General features: G+C 44.4%; 1 protein-coding gene across 3 annotated transcripts in view; it reads right to left on the reverse strand.

Annotated features, from left to right (window-relative positions):
- The window catches only part of LOC117601202 (uncharacterized), a 196,239-nt gene that overhangs the window by 139,540 nt on the left and 40,783 nt on the right, over window positions 1-15,916 (reverse strand). The window lies entirely within an intron of this gene.

Genomic DNA, 15,916 nt, shown 5'->3' on the forward strand with positions numbered 1-15,916 from the left:
CGCCTTCCACCTTTCCCGATTCACGGTACAGCGACGAGCAAAGGTAACGACGAGCAGAGGCTAGCAACGAGCGTGACTTTTAATTAATGGCGCCTGGAAATAAACGTGTCGCAAGGCCGATTTACGGGCCGGCAGCCCGTTGTAACGCGCGCGATTTATGGTAGCGTTACACCGTTTCCTGATGATATTTAATACCGTTCGTAGAGAAGAGTGGCTGCAAAACGCTTCGATGCCGTCCTTTTCGGAGTCAGAGGACTATAGATATTGTTGTCCCTTCCGTAGGAGTGTGTTTACATCGGCGGATTGCACGGTACTGATAGAAATTTTCGACGGCTACGAGTTTGAGTAATAGAACCAGTTTCCATAATAACAACAGACGATATACTAAATGTCTTAATACTCCTCAACTAACATCATTATAATTTGCCTTATTAAATACAGCTTGTTTCTGGAAATAATAAGAGATTGCTTTGTTACGACAAAATCGGAAAGGATTTCAGAGAGCTAGAAAGCGATCGATCGCAATCGTCGCGAAAGTAGAACGAACAATACGCCTGAAAGTCGAAGAAAACTAGAAACGATATCCGTTAACCACGCCAGACGTATAATCGTCAAAGTTATTTCCTACCGTGATGGGTTACGGCACGAAGGGTCTTATCGACCGTGTAATCGTATGCACGGTAAGAAAGTTACTTGACAAAATTCTTACCTTACAAAGTAGAATAATCCCAAAAGGCGGTGGAAAGGTCCGAAAGAGTATCTCCAAGCACTGGCCACTTAAATCACGATCGACGATCCAAGTTCTCTTTCACCACGTTCCATAAGAGCACTTGTCACGACGATTCGATAGAGTTCGCAACACGTCAACTCAACCGACTCCGAAAAATATCACCAAAGACTCGTATCGCTAAGCCAACGAAAACTAGGATCCTGATTACGATATATGAAACTGAAGTATCGATCTTCTCCTAGATCCTGTCATCTCTGGAAAACGCGGTGCACGCTGAGCGTGTCCAACCCGGAGGACATCGTCCGACGTCGGGTTCGTGGAGATAGGGTTAACGAATACGGAGCACGGCCGCGATCGACGACCTCCTTCGAGAAACTGACCTACGGCGAATCGGTCGCCTTTCTGGTAGTTTCATTCACCGGTGACGGGACTCAATGGACCACACACGGCCCAATGAAAAATCCTCTCCTCCTCTCGAAAGACCTTGGTACCACGTCACTTCACTTTGCTCTCTCCTTTTTAACCATCGTCGCATCGAGTGTACAGAAAATCATCAGCCACTCCGAAGGAGCGAACACGGTCACCCTTCCGATGGTTCATCGAATCGTCCTCTATCGGGATCTATTCACGCGTTGATAGAAACACTATTTCAAAGATTTTCGAAACACGAATGCAAAAGGCGCGAACACGTGTTTGGCTGGGTGGCTAACAGCGAGTAGTGTCCTGCGAAAGGAGTCGTCTACACGCTACGAGGCGCTCGATCGGATCGTAACTGCGGCCACGACGGCAATGCCCCCGCGTCGACCGCTTAAGCGCCGCCGACGCGCTTCGACTCTGCCTCCGCTATCCCCCCCACCATCGATACCCCTCCTCCCCACCATTCGCACTTTTCCGACCGTTCCACGCACATCGCTTCCACTCGGTTCAACCAATGCGTACACTGTACACCCTCAGCGCACCCATACACCCATCCTATGTATACGAAAATACACTTTTACGATCGTACACCAAGGGATAATTGGGAAATCGTGTTTTCATTTTATTTCCTCGCTCGAGTGTACTTTGACCGAAAGTAAATCATTCAGTTGACTGAAAGATCATAGAACGCTCGAACAAAATAATATATAAAAAACAACGCTATTCTTTTTTCAAATATTTTAACGATTTCCCCTTAAAATTCTCCGTAAAGGGTGAGAAACAAGCGTGCCGACGAAGGGTTCATAATGTAAAGTTTCACAAACGACCGGTTTTAATAAAATTTGATCGTGCAGTCTAGAAAGTAGAGAATGTTTAATAATACCGTGAAGGGAAAATGTTGTTACATAGCCGGGGGATGTCTGAATGAAAAATCACCGTCTGCTGCCATGCAGAGGGTAGTAACCTCCATTCACCCCGTCGGTTGAAGCTTCTCTCCACGAGACCAGCCCCGCCCTTACGAAACTCACCGGATACCAACAACCTTTCGAAATTCCCTGAACCGCATGGATAATGGAAACGGGGAGAGTCTCCATTATTCGACGGATTCTATCCCTCCCTGAGTACAAAAGACAATGGTACAAGCTTGCTGTCGTCTAAACACACCGGTGGCTTGTACCGGGTCAAATTGAATCGTATGTATAATATGCTGCTGAATGTTCTGAATATCAACAAACGATCGATGTTTACAATGTTCTCGAATTTTGTAAACCTCTGATGGAGCGCGCTTGCCATAAGGTAAACGATTCAACAGACTTGACTTAGAAATTGAACATAGGAAGTTCTTTGACTTGACCAAGCTATTTTCTACGCGGTAGTCCTTTCAGGTGGTCGAGAGCCGCGATCGAGCTCGGAAACACACGGATCGGTGCTACTTTGTGCTAGGTTGTACCTTGCCTGACCTAGCCGTGGCCCGGCACACGGCACGAACATGGAAAAATATGTAAATATCGGGACTCATCCATTATCCAGCACGAAGAGAGAAACCAGAGGAAGAAGGGAGCTCGCGCACGTGACTCCAAACAGGAAGGTACAACGACCCGCGATACTCTTCCCTCGCTGTTTTAGCAACGCTAACACGCTTATCGATTACACTGGAATTTAGATTTCTTCCGATTCGTTTAATCCATACGTCGACGTTCCAAAAATCATAGCCTACAATGCATTTAGAGCAGGTATCGTCACGAAGATTGGAATTTTTTCGTATCGAAATCATGATTTTTCGACAAAGTTAATCACGCTTGATCCGGAAGGGATTTTTAAATCGTTTGTCCCTTCTGCCACGCCTAGCTCGTGAATAAACGTTCTCGTTTCAGTCACGATAGGGCAAAGCAAAGGTGGTTTTGCCGATCGTAAATTTATACGAGTTTTCAAAGGGACTCGGTGCTACGATACTGCTCGCCGCGTAAACATAAGGATACCTCGAAGCAAGTTTCCTGGTGGAATTACAACTGAGTAGGATGGGAGAACGGTGTAATGACGTTTGTTCGGGGAATCACACGTCTTTGAAAAGCGAAAGAATAAAGAATTACACGCTAGACGAGGCTATAATGTAGCGTCATTGCGGCAGATGCCCTTTCCTCTTGTGCAACTTTTACGTGTTAACGTATCGAGAACGAGTAATCGTGAAAATACTATCCTATCGTCGCCCCTTCGACAGAACATAGTATTACTCGCTTGGTTAGAAATTGAAGAATCAATGTATTCTCATGGGAAACGGTGATTTTTCTTAACACCCTGAATGAAGGGAACTTTTAGCGAGTAGCTACAATGTTTAACCGATCGTTTAAGCTAATTGATATAAGTAGTTTGCTCGAAGCAAATTGCCAAGCAATTTTGCAACTCATTCACTCGTCATAGATAATGGCCCGACGATGAGTGTGTATGCTTGCTTGCAATTAAATCATTAGCCGAAGGATAGTTATTAATAGCTGTGTATAAGTAAGTTTATTCGGTAAATGAATTATATCGCCTATCCAAAAATTAAAAATCAGATAGCCAAGACAACGGTGATACCGATCTTGAGAGTAAGAAAGTCTAAGTGTGACCCACAGATTTGAACCGCTTAAGAGCACGTCAGAAATGAAATTCACTTTTACTATCCTGTCACACGGTTCAAATTTTTCCTATGTATGTACATACTTGTACGATAAACATGGGTGGAACGTTGTCTTCCGCGATCAATCTCATTCGTCTTTCCTTTCACTCGGCTACTTAATCTCCTCGCTCTTCACTTTCAGTCTCGACTCGTTAGATTGAAAACCGCACGACTTACCCTAGCTAAAAGCTGTCCAAACTAACTGGCTGTTATCTAAAAAGTCTTTAATATTCCGCACGTTCCACGGGAGAAGAAAAAAGCGAATCTTAAGAAGCGAATCATTTGATTTCTCCGCAATCAACGACGCTTGTGTGCTTAACCCTTGCAAGTTAGCGAACGAGTTGAAAGAATTGTTGAAGAAATTTATAACCGGATATGTACCTGGTTACCCAGATAAAGGTTAAAAGGGGAAAAAATCCGCTTCGTAGCTTGAATTCGCTCAAAGTGAAACCGTCTAGCCGTCGAAGAAGCGTAGGCAGCCGGCAGCGCAGCTATCCCATGGCGCGGCGAATTTAATTTATAATCGAGGGAACGCTCGCGCGTGCACGATCGCTCGCGTTCCTGGTCGCTCGAGGGAAGGAACAACGCGCCGCGATATTCTAATCGGCGTGACGACGTGATACGCAATTAATCCATCGCGTGTCAGTGTCTCGCGCCAACACCATCGCCAGCACCAGTTGATAATAACGCATACAACGAGTCTTCGGGGCCTAACTCGCGCTCATGGCCCGAGTTATTCGCGAGGCGGTGCGTCTTGCTCGCGCACACGATCGGGCCCGTGTGTATACCGGCGCGGCGATTATGATTAATAGCGTTGCTATCAGTGCATGAACGGTGCAAAACGAAGACAAATAGGCTCCGCGAACCTCTTTAAACGCGCTCACCGTGAATTTTCTTGTGTTTCGCGTAGGAAACAGGTCGAGTTCCCGTGGCACAGGTACTGTGCAGAGATCGTAAGTTGCCGTCGAATCAAATTCGTTGTCCTGCCTCCAGCTTATTATTTTATTCTCGCATTCACGAATCTATCGAGTGACGAACGTCGCTAAGGACAAACATTGAAACAGAATGAGATAAAGCGATAGCAAGCGACGATTCGAATGCATTGTCGTAGATATAGATTCGGGATTTACATTATTAAGAAAAGAGGGGAGTTTTTGTAATTTCCATAAATTTTGCATAATAACAATTGTTGTGAAGAATAAAAATTATAAGAAATCCATTAATACTTAGAAAAAATTGCACTATTAAATGTATCCCCTTCGAATATGGAAGTTGCACGTCTCGACACCTTAAGATTAGGGATCCTGGAAATCCTGAAAATTTGCCCCTGTGCTGTTTAGTTTGCAGAAGCTTTACTTTGTAGGAGCAACTTACGATCTTTGCACAGTTCAATCGTTGGTATTGGTTTCGAGTTACTTTCGTTGGTTATATGAAATTTTGCATTTCAATCAACATTTGATAATTGCATGAACATTCGTAGTATCTAATAAAATGTTCAAAGTGGTTACCGACCTATCGCTGGCTACAAGCTGGCCGTACCTGACCGCCAGTCCCTCCTGGCGATCCAATTAATGAGTACGCGCCGAAAGGTGCGCCTTCAAACACTACTGATACCGCCCTCCACTCGCCCTGCTTTCCTTCCCATCGCCCATGGTTCCTCCCGTGGAAAATTTCATTTTAATGGAGCTCAATTTATGCTGACCCCGTGTACACCTACGTACGTTTACACGTTTCGTTGATGATACATAACGTGAGAAAGAGAGAGTCGGTGGCCCGCGTGTCTGGTAATTGAGTCACCTTACGGGTCAGTCTGCGATTAACCGTGAATTCTGCGTGAGTTATACCCTTCCTTTGCTACCATACGGGAGAATTGTTTCTGCTGTTTACCGAACGACAGAGATACAAAGCTTGGGAACCAGCTGATCTTACTAATTTGATATTTTATGAGATCAGAACCCGCATAGCCGATAATTGGAGCTATGGAAACAGGGATAATCGTGAATTCCCTTCAGAAAGATTCCTCGCTACTAATTTCCGCTCAGAATATACCCAGCCAGGATAGAAAAACAGATAACGATCGGAGGGCAAAGTCACGAAGCATCGTTCTTGCCGCGGAACGTGAGGGTTGTCGAAAATCCAAGTTACGGATTCGCGAGCGTGCAAATTGGTTAGCTCAGTTGCTAACGGTCTCGTGCAGAAGTGCATCGGTTCGCGAAAAGTTTAAAACTTTGAACTTCCGTCGGGAGAATCGCTCGTGGCGCCTTTCGACGACACGAGGAGTCCAGGTGTAACGGCAGGGAGAGAGGGTTGATCGACGACGGCAGACTTTTAATTACTCCAACCGGAGTGCAAAAGTCTCGCCACGTGGAAGCGAGAGATAAGCTTCCTCGGGGATGGAACCACTCTGGCGCCAAGTTACGTCCGCAAATTATGCGATTAAAGTACGAACAAATGAACGAACGGTGTTACAAAGTCTTGCCAGCTGTCTTTGCGAATAAACGATCTTTATCGTTTCGATGTCGATTAACGTTAAGAGGTATGGAATATCAATGCTGAGAGTCTCCGTATAGTACAGAGAAGAATGCAATGAAAATTAATAGGCTAAGGAACATTCAAAAGGTTGATGGTTTAAAATAACGGGAATATAAGATATTCATAAAAGGATTATAAAAATACGCGTAACGTTTCGTGCCTACCTCAATTACTGGTTGCAGCGATTAATTTTTGGAATACAGACGATGGGTATACGGTACATCGAGGTTAAGACAATATAAAATAACGCGGTGCAACGTGTTTTCCCACGGGTAACGAAGTTCACGAATCACGCATGCCGCTCGAACTTCCGACAAATCTTCGCCGATGCGGTGAACAACGCGCAATTATTTCTCCCGTGCCGGAGAGCCAGCGAGCTATTGCGTGAGAGTAATGAGCGTCCTCATTGTTTGTACGCATCGAATTGGTTCGCAGCGTGTTTAACGGAATGTATTACATCATTATGTAAATACAACGTTCGATGCATCGAATCCCGTTTTCAGTTTACCGCCCGGCAGAAACTGCAGTCTCGTTGACTCGAGTCGCGTGTTTTTGAAATAGCAAATCTTCGAAAAATCCAAGGATACTAACCACCGATCGGTTATGTAAACGTAAGAATACCACGCGACCAGCAGTCCTGACAGCTGCAAGACAGGCGCAACGTCCTCGTCGTTAATTGCGCGTAACAACGAGCGGATACACATCGATCCGCGACGAAACAAGGCTGACGGAAGAGTGGTTCGATCAATAGATAAATAGGTTAATCGTAACCTGGTTCGTCCTGAATGGAGTTTCGAACGGTGGGCGTCCCTAAACACGGAGCCGGCTATTCACGTTCGCCGGAAATCACACGCTCGATAGACCCTAAACGTCGACCTCGACCCAAACTGCACGCAACGCGACACGCACACGCGGCGAAGCCAGCTGTACAAACGGAGCCTAATGGCTACGCGCGAACAATGCGAGAATCGAGGCCCTGAATGGAGTGAAATCGATAAGAAATTTACCGCGGGAAATACGCGGAGAAATCGACAACCAACGAACCCGAACTAAACGACCAGACAACCCGATAAAATGAAAAGCTTCACGGGGACAATTACACGCGACGGGACGACAAGCAGGTGGCTGCGGATACACCGGTGTTCGTAAGTTATTTTATTATGGTTATTCATGATCCTTGTACGCCTTTCTGGCAGGGAAATCTGACGGTCTTTAAATTAATTGTCTAAGATAATAAATATCGTGTGAATTGTCGACCACCGTTAATCAAAGTACATTTGATGTACTTTGTATGTTTGTACAAATAATTACTACCCCTATAAGGGTTAGTAAAAATTGTTTCCGAATACTTTAACAGGTGAGAAATTATATGAATCCCAACGCCATCTCTCGTTTCTCGCGCGAAATATCGTGGTACAGTCTACCCTGTTTGCACCCTAACAGCTCACCCTTGTTTCTAGATACTTTATCCTACGTTGAGGAATTAAATACAGTAACTTCGAAATATATCATTACTCCTCAACTGTGAGAAAATTGTTGCTAAACTTTTGCGATAATTTATAAAATTCCAAAGGACAAAAAACTGTACACGTTGAAATTATACGCTTAATATCTGTAAAAAATAAATTTAAAGACATCCGTAAGGCGAGCAGAACGGAAAGCAATTGAATGCTGCTTCCTGTTGCCCTCCTGCAATTATTCTACCACGTAACGAGATTTATTGTAGGTTTTTATAAGTATAATGACGCACGCATTACCCTTTCATCAAGAAGGCGCGTTCAAACGAGCATGTAAACACGAATAGCACACGTGTTCGATCGTGCTGTAAGTTTCTCTCGAATCGATAGAAAAGAAACATTACCACCACCGCGTCTCTCAATGTTACAAGATTTCATTACATTAATAGGGAAAATAATTGTTCGAAAATAAATAAATGTAAAATGAAATGCCACGTTTTTGTACACCTACAATTGTATCGTTCTTTGCTTGTCATATTATCGTGGAAAGTTTTCACAAGCAACCCACCGTTTGCCCTTGATCTTGGAAACCCCTGGGAAAACCTGGGGGGAACCTTCGTTTAACTCGAAAAAATTACCCTGAGAAAACTCTATTTTGAGAAAATCGAACGAGCAACACATTCTCACGCGACGCGTTTCAACAATCTGAAGGATCATTAGCCGGCGAAGTTCGCGCATACGCGTGATACATCCGCGATACTCAATCTCCTTGACAATCAATCACGAAGAAACAACCACGCGCGCTTTCACTGAACGGACGCAGCGCCGTTCTACGCTCTGTTTTCGTACGACTGTCATCAATATTGCGCGAATCAACTCGGCAGATCGATTACTGTCGGTAATTATTTAATTTCCTCAGCGATCTCGAACGGCCCACATCCGTGACGGTGATCCATTATCATCGAACCCGCTATTCTACACCACCTGCTCTCTTCGCCTAGCGACTTCCCTATGCGCAGATTAATGAGCGCAACGCTAATAAGTAGCGTACCCGAGGGAAGATGCTTTTATAGATTCAATTACATTGTCCGGGCGAAGATAACGATTCTTGATTCGCTTCCCTTCGACGCTGTAATACTTTGTTCGCTAACCTCCAGGACAAACTAGATTACAAGGAATTAGTTGAAAAGACACAGCTTAAGGGCAGAGACTCCTTCGAGGCCTCCTCCGAATCGATGTAAGCGCCATTGGAAAGAATCGGGCAATCGTGAAAACACATAATTGAGAAATTCGACATTTGACGGTGTGACATCTAACGTCATTATGCAGAATAAGAAACGAAAGTGAGGTGGCATAGTTGCCAAATCACATCATTTGAGAGTTCTATCGCGGTGTTGCCGCATCTGTGACCATCTAGCAAAATGAATTTGCTCGAGCCGAGCGAGATTTTGATTCCTGGCGGACATAGAAAAGGACAGCGCGAGAGAGAGAGAAGGAGTATAATGAATGAAACAACGTAGGGCCGATCGGCGTAAATATAGTCACACGCTACGACAGATTCGATGAGACTTTGTAATACACATAACGTATGCGACTATAAGACTTATAGGAATAAAAACTATATGGCATTAATAATTTCAGGAAAGAAATGAAAAATAAAGACATGTAAATTGATCTGTAATATACAATATTTATCGATTGAAATATAATCAATAAATATAAAAAATGCCTCTTCTTTCTCCGCGCCGTCTACATCGTCGATTCCCATGACAGCCACTCCAGCCACGTGTTATTGAAATCTTTTTCATTTGAAATATAATAATGAATTTTAATATAATTGTACCTGCATATACAGAGTGTCCCAGTCTAAGTGTGACAGAATTATATTAAAATTCATTATTAATTTCTTTATTTCTTATTCCCTTCTTGAAATTATTATGTCAGGTAGTTTTCATTCCTATAAGTCTTATGGCCGCGTACTTACGTTATGTGTATTATTTCATTCATTCTACCCCTACCAGCACCACGAATCCGCCGTTCTTTGATGTTTCCGAACATAGAAAAGGATAGCGCAAGAAGGATAAACAAAGAGAGAAAGACTCACAAGCACAACATTTAACCCAATATTATGGTATTAAATGTTGACCAATTTATATTGTGTTTAACTTCATTTTAATCAGAAAAATCTTCTCCACATGATAGTGAAATTTTTATTAAAATAAAAAACTTTATTCTGTGCATTAGTATGGTCACATTGACACGGGGCATTTAAATGAAGGCAATAAATCCCGGTTTTAGTCCCTCTTTCGTCTTTAGCTACTGACTCTTTCTAATCAGTGTTTACTGACTAGGCAATCAAATTTGAAAAATGATTCTCCTATTCCATAACAGTTGCGGAGTGGACCGGCAATAATTATGTACATTTATCGAGTTTTCACTGTATATGGTGCAAGTTTTATAATTCATTTTTCTGGCATACCATTTCAAGTATTCTATCTGTAATTTAATTGATGAAAAATACATGATTATAAATATGAATAAAAAAGTTTGATGGATGCACACATTAGTACATGTATTGTTTCATTCTCGAACCTCTTTCTCTCTCGAGCGTCCTATTCTTTTCTATGTCTGGCAGGAATCAAAATCGGCTCGAGCCTGTTGCAATTGTAACAGATGTGGCAACAGCGTGACAGAAGTCTTAATACGATGCGGCAACTATGCCATACTTCTGACTATATTCGCGTAGCTGTTTGTGGTGTCAAATTAGAATTTACATTTATCGACTGATTTCTGTTTTTATCGACCCCGATGATAACGTGGTCAAATATACCATCAATGCCTCTGACGGAAAATCAGTGAACTATTCTTCCGTCTATTTGACGTCTGATGCGTGCAAATCGTAAATTTCGTTTTACGTCTTCCAGAAGTGATAAATTGTGAAAAGTCGAATTTCAGTGACATTGTGCTAGTTCAAGGAAGGGTGGTCTGGTGTGCTATGGGTGAAAAAACCATTAAATCGTCCAATATTTGCTAAAATGCAGCCGAACGCAGCATTCGGCAGCCATGTTGTTTGCCTACAACATCGTCTGTCTCAATCTTACAGTGTCGAAAATATCATTTTTCTCAACGTATGGTGTTTATTAGCGTTCAAACGGACCAGACCACCCTGTGGTGAAGTCCACCCGTGGGTGCTGTACCCGCGAAAATTTCATTTGTGCAATTATCGAGACGAAAAACGAAATCTACGAAATCGAGTGTCTCTCTCACGCATGGCATATACGTGCATGCTTTCCGTTGATTGTGTGAGCGCACGCATACAGGCCATGGCAGAAGGAGTCTGTGCCCTTAAAACTTTCTTCTTTCGTGTAGCGAATCACTAGAGGCAACGAGCAACCCTAATGATAGCAAGCAGCGTGAAAGCCAGAACGTTTCATCGGAAGAAACATACTGGACCACGGGAAACGTACTCGTTAATAGCGGACGAATCTGGACCAACGTATGATTGCTTTCACGAGCCAGCTACCACTGACTACCGTTTGATTCGACAATTCACGAACAACCACTTTCTCCGTTTCACGACGTTATCCCGGCTAACGCGGATTGTCGTTGCTGCTGACACAGTCAATGCTAATCGACGATTAATTTCCCTAGTTTCTGTTACTACAAACGGGAAACCGGTCCGATTAAACGTGAGATATTTACATCAGGAACAACCAGGAATGTTGATGTCGATGATTCAAGATGAAACGCACGAATATATACGTTGATTATCGATACACCGATACCTACATGTAAACGATGTTTGAATTATAACATGCATGGTACAAGAAGCTACTCAACCATTTACTTCCCACCGGCTTAATACCAGTTTTTCTTAAAGACGATCGAAGGTATTGAAACGCGACGAGAAACCTAACTAAGGCGAACGAGACAGCCAGAAGGATGGTCTCCAAGGTGAAAGGCTGAGGAAGTTGAGCTCCAATTAAATTGTATCTCCTTTAAGAGGACCGCTGTTCTATTACGGATACCTAGCGCGCTGGTTGTTTAAGGTTGAATGCGGTTCTCCCCCACGAAGAAGGCAGAAGCTAGCCAAGCTCTTCCAAGCTACACAACCACGAGGAACAAGCTTATGAAGTAGCGCTAGTTTTTGTCCATCGACCACGATGTTAGGGGACTAATTTATTAACTACCTGGGCGAACATCACGGAACCGTTCCACCGGCAGCCTCTCGGCGGCCTTCGTACCGTCCGCAGCAAGAAATCCGCACGATCTTTCTTTCATTCGTCGTGAAACGCGACCACTTTGATTCCATAGGTTTCTTCGCGCCACTTTCTTACCAACACCATCCCCTCGACACGTTTCAAGGCTACAGTCTTCTAATAATTTCAATCCTTTCGTCTTGCGCAAAGCAAAGAAAGTTATTCAGAAAAAACACGGAGATAGCGACGTACGTATGTACGTGTGAGATCCACGTTATTTGTTCAGCAAGGTAAAAATCTTCGTGAGAGAATCATGAAAGTCATGGTCGAGAATGATACATACTGATGTCGAGGAGACAGTATATCCGCGTGCTACCAGCTACTTAACCCGCGACCAATCGGTTACGTAGTCGGCTGGTTGCATTACCTATCTACCTACTTACCGGATGGCCTACCAAACGAGGACCGACCTCCATGCGAGGGACAATGAGACGAGACATCCTCGTTTTCCAGCCAGCTACCGTCTGTCGGCTGTCGATATTTTTCCGACTACGCGAGAGTTTGTCTTCGACGGTCCGTGAGATTCTGCGCGGATCGAGGGTGAGAAGAAGTCGGAGGCCAACGGGTCACCGATTTTATCGAATCATTCGACAAAGAAGAAAGTATCCTGCCAATTCGCCATCTTACGTAATTACTAATGTCTTTAGAGTAGCGCGAAAAAGTAATCGGAATATTTGGAAAAGTGATAAGCTAATGAACGAAAGAGATAAAATATTCAAACGATCGACACGCACAAACGACGTTTTCTTACTTCCCTATTCATTATGTAAAAGCGGCGCGCGCGTCCGCCAGCCTACGGAAAATAACACTTGCTTCATTTATCTTCGAACCGCTCGCGGATGCAGGAAGAGAGAAAGCCTCCTCGACGGTCAAGATTGAATCTTCCGCGAACAATGAGCCGCTGTGATACGCGTAAGCGATGCCAGCCTAGATACCAGGCGTCGTGCTTGCCAGAAAAGAAAAGGAAAAAAAGAAATGTTCGAAAAGCAAAGGCACAGGTGCATTCGCCTACTCGCTATGGTCCACGTCACGACTGTCTGATCGTTCCTGAATGAGACTTGTATAACTATACACCTATGAAAGATCGCTTTCAACGAAACCGTGAATGTGTCCAATTACTTGAAATAATCAGGATATTAGTGAAAAAAAATCAAGCCTTTCGTTTTCCACAAGATCGCACAGATCAATCGAATTACCCGACCACTTGTCAGATCCTAATGTTCCATTACACACGTTGTAGAAATTTATGGTGGCAGAAGTCGGTCACGTTAGACGGCGTAGGTATCGCGAGATATCGAAGACGGAAGATCATGGAAATCACCTTAATTTAATCAATCGCAAATTACAGACGCGCTTGGGTAGAGAGCGTTAGCCAGATCGAGATGATCGAGAAACCGGCCGATAGCGGCGCGTGGGCTGGTCGTTTTTCCCGTTTCTGCTCCCGGCGTAGATCCCTTCCTTCGCCTCGATTCGAGACTAAGATTCAAGATGTTCGGATACCGATGGCAGAAATATATAAATCGATGCTTTACACGAACACTCGGCGAAGCTGGGCTCGCAGTGCCGAGTCGAATGCCGCAGCCTTCAATCATTGTCAATCAGTTCGGACGAGGCACCGTTACCGGTGTGTCTTCGATGCTTCGTACACAGCTGCCTCGCTACTATCTGGCCTACACCTACTGCTATTCTTTCATCACGTCCCATAGCCTTACCACGCAGTCCCGTTTACCATCACCTTCGTGTATCTCGTCAAATACACCCTTCGACGACGAGCTGTTTCACAGCGAAACGAGACCTACCGCTTTACTACCTATGAATGACAAGTCTTGGAAAGTCATGCAATCATTATCAGTCATCCACCGCGAGTTCAAACACGATCAAGAAACTCGTCGGTTAGGAAACCACCGCGTCGATGGTGTAAATCAGTGCAATTTGCCAGCTTGATTGACGATCAATAACTTCTTGCACGATGTCTACAACGAAACAGGAATTATCCGCCGTTAAATACGACCTCCCGAGGGAATCAGTTGTCGAATGTATATTATAATAGTAATTCGATAGACCTCGTTACACCCAAGTTGAATCCAATTAAAGCAGAGGATCTCGTAAACGAGATTCGTGATTCCCGTGTGTATGTACTCCTATAGGGCGGTTCCTACATTCGCCCGCGACCGGCACGTTTTACGACGCATCCGTAATCGCGGTATCAACATAACCGATAACAAGGTTAGTCGCGTGTGCTCGCGACGTAATAGTAATAATTTCTCGCGAAATAACGACCCTTTCGATCCGTATACGTCCACTGGAGAACGAGTTCGCCCTCGACGCTAGCCGTCGACCGGCACGACCGTAAATATCGTTTCGCGATTCTGTGACCTCGACTCCGCTTGCTTTCAACGTTTCGCGATGTTCGCAGTAGGGCGTGGAACCGAGCTGAAAATTTATGCGATCGTACCGTGAAACTTCGATTACCCGACCGAGTGGAACGAGGTGTTGAAAAAACAAAAAATCGACAGAGTTAGGGTATCTGGTTCGATGATTCCAATGAAGATATTTGTGTAATTCGATCGGAACGATCATTTCTCTTGCCTACCATTTAAAAAATATACACACGTGATTATTTGAAGAAACAAGGAAATACGATTGAAAGGCACAATAGGTATTAGCAAGGAACTCCCTTCAAAGGCAGATCAGTTAAGCCTTTGAAGAGAAGGCACGTTCAACGGTGTACTCTATTTTCCTCTCGGAAAGCAGTCTCACAATGGTTCGGTATCCAGCTTTGTGCTCTAGCCTCTGTGCTAATTGCAAGAACAAGCACGACACGAACAAAGTAACCTTCCCCGAACAAGGAAATTTCGAATCATTGTCGAAGGAGTTCGCGAGGGACAAATTTCCAGATCGACAGTACCGGATATATCTCATCTCGCTACACTGTCGTACGTCGACTGACAAAGCCCCCGACTCGTAGCCTATATTAGGTAGAGAGCACCGGTTAGCTTCTCTGCCTACCTACTTTCAGAAATTCTGCACTAACGAGCCAACAAACTCGAGTATACGCTCCGCTTTCCACCGTTCTGGACATCGCTGCCCCATATCTGCCAAATTGTCGCCAAACAACCCGTCCCTTTCTTTATCGCTCTTCTGCCTAGAATTTATCGTCCCTCGCTAACGATCGATACGCTCTATTGTGCGGTGATTTCACTCGATACTTGTTGCGCCATTCGAGTAGAAATGTAATTGGTACGTTGCGTTCGTGAATCCGAATAGCGAAAGGGTTAAGGAAAGAAGGCGTTACAAAGGGAATAAAATCGATACCGAATACTCGAACAGCCCTTACGATAAAGCACGCAAGATTCACCCTTTAATGTACCTACTGAGACATTCTTCCGCATACGGAGACAATTCAGCATTAACGCCAGGGAATTCAATTAAATCGGCAAGAATCTCGAGGCACGGGAGACGTATAGTGGTTGACGGAGAAGAAAAGCCAACCCTTCCCCACGATTGTCGTTAATAACCCCTGTAGTTGCGGGTAACCGTTCTGCAATCTCTCGCAGTTCGAATGTCGAGGGTTGCAGGACGCGTCGAAGCACGTGCCTTCTCGAGGGTTAATTTATTTAAGTCGAGGGCTACGCCAGCCGCACGATGTGTCTCGAGAGGGCGTTTGCAAAAGCTTCGTCCTGACCTAACGACGAATCTTGTGCCCTTCAACGTGCGGTTCGAATCGCAAACGTTAATTAAAAGTTGCCCTGGGAGGGCAGTTTTCAGAGGGTACGGACGATACACGTGACGAACTAACCTAATCTCCTGACATGGCGGTGAACCACTGATGCGAGAGGTGTTGATTAAGCAATCAAGAGGGTAG

Source organism: Osmia lignaria, chromosome 9 (genome assembly GCF_051020975.1).
Source record: "Osmia lignaria lignaria isolate PbOS001 chromosome 9, iyOsmLign1, whole genome shotgun sequence".
Classification (NCBI taxonomy): domain Eukaryota; kingdom Metazoa; phylum Arthropoda; class Insecta; order Hymenoptera; family Megachilidae; genus Osmia; species Osmia lignaria.